This window comes from Manacus candei, unplaced genomic scaffold, assembly GCF_025592945.1.
Source record: "Manacus candei isolate 608988 ecotype Guabito, Panama unplaced genomic scaffold, ASM2559294v1 h1tg000089l, whole genome shotgun sequence".
Taxonomy (NCBI): Eukaryota; Metazoa; Chordata; class Aves; order Passeriformes; family Pipridae; genus Manacus; species Manacus candei.
The window spans coordinates 2856097-2862501 of NW_026138137.1; positions in this window are offsets into that span (position 1 = coordinate 2856097).

Sequence of the window (6405 nt, forward strand, 5' to 3'; positions counted from 1 at the left end):
ATCTAGGCTCAAGCTTTCACATTCATACATGACCTGTATTACAGAGGGAACTTCCAGGCTGAGAAGCAAACTCAGAGGAGCTGAAAGTGTAACAGTTTTGTGTATGTCTTCCCAGTACAGGGCATGGGAAATCTCTTACAGAGAGCCTAAATGAAGGAAAAGGAGTTACAGGAGTTGCAGAGTAAGGAGAGTTGAAAAATAAAAAAGGTAAGGAACTATAAAAGCTGTAAAAAGACGACGGATCTCTGGCTAAGCACATCAGAACTCAAACTGTAGATAGTCATGTCAGATTGTTGACAATAATTCAGGCTTTGCTGGACACTGGGATTTGGGCTGAATCCACCAGTGTCTACTTGACAGAGAAAAGATAAGATCAATTAAACACTTTGAAATTTGCCATTGAGACTGAAATGTGCTTCTTAACTTTGAGGGAAGACTGAAAAAACCCACCTCCAAAAGGCATTTGATGCCCTTTTTTTCAGACAAAGTATTATCTGTGAAATTTCCATGTGGAATACTTTTTAAGAAAGACAAATTTTAATAGGAGTTGCAGGAAGAAGTTTGTGCCAATGCAGTCTGCAGCCTTAGACATGCCATGGACTGTGTGTTGAGTGTGTGAGGGGCAGAAGAGTGGCTGTGACCTGTGCTTATCTCAGGAGAACACCTTCAAGCGATGCTGAAGTGGCTGTGCCTACTTTAGGACATAAAACATACAACTCACCTTCTGTGGAGTTGGCATGCTGTGACAAGTGGCCATTTCACTTCTCATAGTTGCCCCTTTATGATCCTCATGACTGTGTTTTCAATTTATTGGTTGTCTCTGTGTGCTTACTTTGTGAGTTTTTTGAGGTAGGGACACTCATGGAAGCCTGGAGAAGGCAGATCCCAATCTCAATAAGAGAATGAAACAAAGACCTCGTAAGAGCATCACTTTGGTCAGAGATTGAAGAAGATTAAGGATCAGTATGCAGTTCTACTCTGAGGAGCTACTGGCAAAATTAACTCAAGAAACAGAAGTACCTTGTGTACTGCCTTTTGTTGAAGTCTGGATAAAATTTGCTTATATTTCTTTGCAATTTTGGTTTAGGGAAAATACAGATTTCTTTCTGTTAGGCATCAATGCTGTCAGGATGTGTTCAGATTATGATACATTCACAGGTATGTTCACATTCTCATTCAGTCAGCACAATCTCACTTCACACCATTTACCACAGGATCATTATTTAAAAAGCAAATGAGTCCTCAAATGAAGAGAATGTATACACCTGTATCAGTAAAGAGAAGACATCAGAGTTTACTCTCTGGTCCTGGGGATGAGTGGTCCAGCTCACTGAACTCATTACCCCCAGAACAGGGTGACCAGACTCTCCTCACCAGTCACCACTATCATTCTCATTTTAAAACTAAGAATAAAATTATATGGGAGGAGTAGGGGTCTATAGAGAAATATGTACTCCTCAGCTATTGCTAGAAGCTTAATGTCGCAGGAATCAAAGTAGGCTCATTTTTCAGTCTTCTCAGGTCTATGACTACAGATGGATTTATTCTCTGTGTTACAATGCAGATCAGTGTAAAGATACTGGCAGGGACTCATTTGGAACTGGCTCAGGACTCAGACACAGACCAGCGACATGAAGCTCCAGATACAGCAATTCATCACAGTCATGCTGCTTTCCAGGCAGAGTGGTGTAGACCTTCACAAGGATGTTGTCCAAGATCACAGAAGTTTGATGTTATTGCAAAACTGATTTCCTCTCCCCTAATTCTCAGCCTTATACAGGACTATTGGGTCATTGTTCCTCTCTGGGGAGGTTAGATTTCATTTCTGTGGCGAATCAAACACAAATCTCCAGAAGACTGTTGTTGCACAGAACACAGACTGCTGGCAGTTGTTCCCAGAGTCAAAGGCCCATAAAATAAGTTATGGGGTTATCAACTGAGGAAACAGCAAGATACTTTCAAATTGTAACAAATATATTTCTATATTGACTCTATTAAACTGTAGTGGGTAGGATTTTTGCCATCATTTTCAGTGAATAGAGCCCTGAGAAATTTAAAAGCATGAAGACCTTGAGTTGTTTGTATTTTAGAAAACATGAGAAATGGTATGCAGAGAAAACTTTTGTACAAACCACAATAACTTGACAGATCTTCTGCTGAGGATAGAGCACACCAAAGCAAACCAGTATGTCTTAATTAATAACCCTGTCTACTCAGTACAACTGCAGTAATACTAATGATTTCCTGAGTAGTCTAGACTGAATACAAGGCTTTTTAGCCTTCTGTTTGATTTGTTTTTTCAGAACTGTAGTGTTTTGAAGATAAATAAAAACTGCTAATGAATATGTATATGTTTCCTGATGCAGAGTATTTCAGTGAATATTCTAGGACTGTTTTGTAGTTTGCAATGAACATGCTCCTTTGAAGTTTTTACTGATCTAAAAGTGTAATCATTATGTTTGGGTCACACAGAAGTTTACTGATTTAGTTAGACAAACAAAACTCAGCTTAGACAAAATATTTCAAGACATGAACCTTTTTCAACTTCAAACTGCAAAATACTGTGAAAATTCTTTTCAATAGCTGCAAGATAGTTAAAAATTCATTTAACGATATGGAACAAGCTTGAGTTTTATATCTTGGAGAAAAACAACAAAACCAATCATTTTCTCATTGCTTAAACAAGAAAAGTGAATGAATTGAGAGGCTCTGGAAGAAAAGGCCCATATGAAGGTCGAATGGAGACTATACTATGCAGCACCTGCTGTACAGCCTGATGACTTCATGCCCTGCTGTCCAGGGAGACTGGTGGCAGCTGGGGTCTTGGGGAGCAGGTGTCCCTGGTCTGCAACCCTGGACAATCCCAGGGACAAGAGCATAACTGGCTGCATGGCTATTTGCTTGGTGACTGTTCATGTGGTCTGATTTCAGAATCACAGCTATGGGAGCATCCTCTGACTTGGCTTTGATGGGAAGCCGAGGTGGGTGAGATGAAGTCTTCAGTTTGACTTTCGAAGCGGGGGGGGGGAAATGAAATACTCAATACTGAACATTAGATTTCCATTTCCTCTTTGTGTTTTCAAGCTTCCAGTGTCAATCAAAAGGCTTTAGCGAGCACATCATCCTGTTGCATAAGGTACTGCAGAAGCTCAGGCAGCCCAGCCACATTCAACCTTTTGGGTTGCATTTAAGGTTGTTTTGGAAGTAGCATTCACCTCTGCCATGGGGTGAGGGGACTGTGTTTACTACAAGAGCATTTATAAGAGTTATAAGAGAGTTGACTGCAACCACTAAGGCTGAACCCATCACAAGCTGCTGCCCAAACCTCCTCATAGGCCCCAAATCCTTGCACTGGATCTCTCTGGAGCAGATGCTGCTCTCTGTGTGTGTGTGTGTGTGCAATACTCCTGTGACACAATCAACTGGGAATTAGTGAAACCTTATTTTTACTGATGACTTAAAATAGGATTCAAATTCCCTGAGGGGGAGAGGACCGATCCTGCAACCAGCGATGCTCGGGTCTGACATAAGCACAGCACTGCAATCCTGTAAGACAATTAGCATTACAATCAGCTTTGCTGCATCATCCAGAAATCCTGCACTGAGGAAGTGTCCAATGAGGTCATTTCATGCCAGGTGATTCACCACGGTAACTCCAATTCCAGCCCCACCGTGGTGCTACCTGGCTGGAGCTCCAGTCAGGCAAGGCAGGAGGCTCTGCTGCTGAGGCTCCCTGTTTCTCGATTCGTTTAGGGTCCTGGTGTCACCTCCCAGAGTGCTGGCAGTAGCAGACCTGTGACATACCAGCAAGTGCTGTGTCTCTTCAGCGTAGGTGCCAGATGCCAATGGAAGGAAGGACACATTGATCCACCTTGGGCTCCAAATGAGTCCAGCCTGAGCTCAGGTTGGGATACCTGCTTCCCAACAGAGCCTGTGGGTTTGAGGAAGGTTTCAAATCCAGCTGATTAAGCTGACAGGTGTCAGGCTGCAGCTGCAGAGCAAAGGCTGCTCTGATGGGAGCTGCTGACCTTCCTGTTAATCTGGGAAGAGCCTGCTCAAGCAGAGATTTGCAGGGGAAACTGCTCGATGTTTTGGCTACGTCAGGTTTGGCAACCATTAAAAAAAAAATATTAATATTTTAGGGGTTTTTTTTCCTTGAAAGCATTTTGTGATTAGTTATTCAGAAGCCAGAGACTGATGGCCACATTCCTTTCTTTCCAGCAGGAGCTATGCTGAAATGCACATTCACTGCCTGTCATGGGGAAGCACTGTCTGCTCTGGTACCAATGGTGCTGACTTTGCGATGTACCTCCCAGAACCTGCTCACCTTTATGTTTGCATTGACAATATGAATCACCTCAAGAGCAAATGTTTTAGTCAGTGATTGCACAAGTACCAGCTCGTGGTGAATCCTTGTTTGCACAGCAGCTGTGGAGTTGTGTCAAACAAATGATTCCAGAAAGTTCTTTTGCACCATGCCAGGCCTCCTGCAAAGAGAACGGGTCAGCGGTGCTGTTTAGTGCCTAAATTTAGCAAAAGGGATCTTCTGCAGCAAATTAAGGGAACGCTATTATCAAACATTTCTAAGTTTGAAAGCCAGGCTTTGTTGGGCTAAACATCCTGCCTACCAGTTTGGTCTTGTTCCAGCAGTTATTCCAAGAGCTGACGTACATGTAGGGTTTGTTATCGTCCTGACTGTAAGAAAAGGATGAGCTCTGAAACCCATTGGTCCAATTCTGTGAATGCGTATGCGGTGGATGTTTCTGGGTGTGGAAGCTCTGCCTGATAGAGATCAAGAAGAACGTCAGTGCCAGGTTTTGTCTTGTGCCTCCCAGGAGGCTCAGCACAAGACAAGGAAGGAAAACAGCTTCATAATATCTTTGCGGTTCTGGGTTTCGGGGCTGTTCCAAAGGCTGGCACAGCTGCCAGCCTTCACCCCAAGCGTTGCTATAGCTTATAGATGCTGCCCACAGTTGCCCACCAGCTGCTATGCAACCCAAAATAGGCTCAGCACAAAGCACTCCAGGAAGCCCCCTCTTCTTTTCCCTCCATGTCCCCTTCATCCGGCGCTCTGATGCGGAGAGGTTAGACCAAAGTAAAGAGGTTAACTCATGAATAAGTTGAATTAATTTAAATCATATTTAATTTTTTTTTAAAAAAGCAGATTTTCTCTTGCAGACTTGAAACGAAGCAGCATTTAGTTTTGCTAATCATTCTTACTATTTATTTGCAGTTCTTAAGATAATTTTAATACTCGCTTCATCTTTTTTTGCCTTGTTGGAAATAAAATGAGCTGTTAAGGTTTTTTTTCTTTTCCTTTTTGTGTCTGCTTTTCTGCTTTTCTTCTTGCCACTCTATAACTATTTAAAACTTTGTTGGTTATTACAAATAGTGCAGGGAATAATAATAATAATAATAATAATAATAATAATAATAATAATAATAATAATAATAATAATAATAATCCAAAACAAAACTTTAAAATATTAATAGATTGATGACATTTCTTTTTCTTTTCTATTTTTACAACACTTCCAAACCTGGGAAATTTTGAAAAGTTAGGTCTTGATCCTACAACCATGTAAAAAATTGTGGACCATGTCAGAACAAAAGTCCATCTGGCACAGTATTTATCTCCAGGAAAGACCAGTATGTAGAACCAACACCAAAAAAGGAAGCAAGAACAATTATATGTACTCCAAATATTTTCCATACATTTGTCTGGAAAGGGACAAACTAGAAATTATACCTTTGTTTCACTCCTGTCATTGCTATCTTGCTTCTTGGTATGAGATCAAGGTTCAAAGACAAGATTAGATCCTTTACTCCTTTTGCTAAATTTAAATCATGAATGACTACAAGTGACCATTGAATTTGGGGGTTTCCCTGAAATTTCTCTGAAATATTTATAGGCATTCTTGTTTTCTAAATGCATTGTGACCATTCAGCACAGTCTCTCATGGAGGTGCTGCGGTGTGGGATGCAGCTACGGTGGTGTGGGATGAAAATATTTGGTAAAGAGGTGATTACTAGTCAAGGAGATTGCTGGGATGAGAAATTAATCTTATCAGAGCCACTAGAAAATGGAGAGGATATATATTGAGAAAATACGTTTAGAAATTTTCAGTTAAACCTCTTGAAAAATGCTGGAGAAGAGCAAGAACCATTTGTTTGCTTGTTCTTTTTGTATTCATCTTTCCCCTTGGTGCTTGCTCTATTTCTTTCTGAATAAATTTCTATCTAAAATATTTGGCACAGTTTTACCCTCTATATAGCATTGCTCTATATCATGGTTTAACTTGAGCATCCTATGCCAACATCACCTTCGTTTTGCTGCAGAGAAGGTAGTCCCTGATCACCTCACACAGGTATCTCATGAGCATTCCTGATGTTCCTTGTATGCTG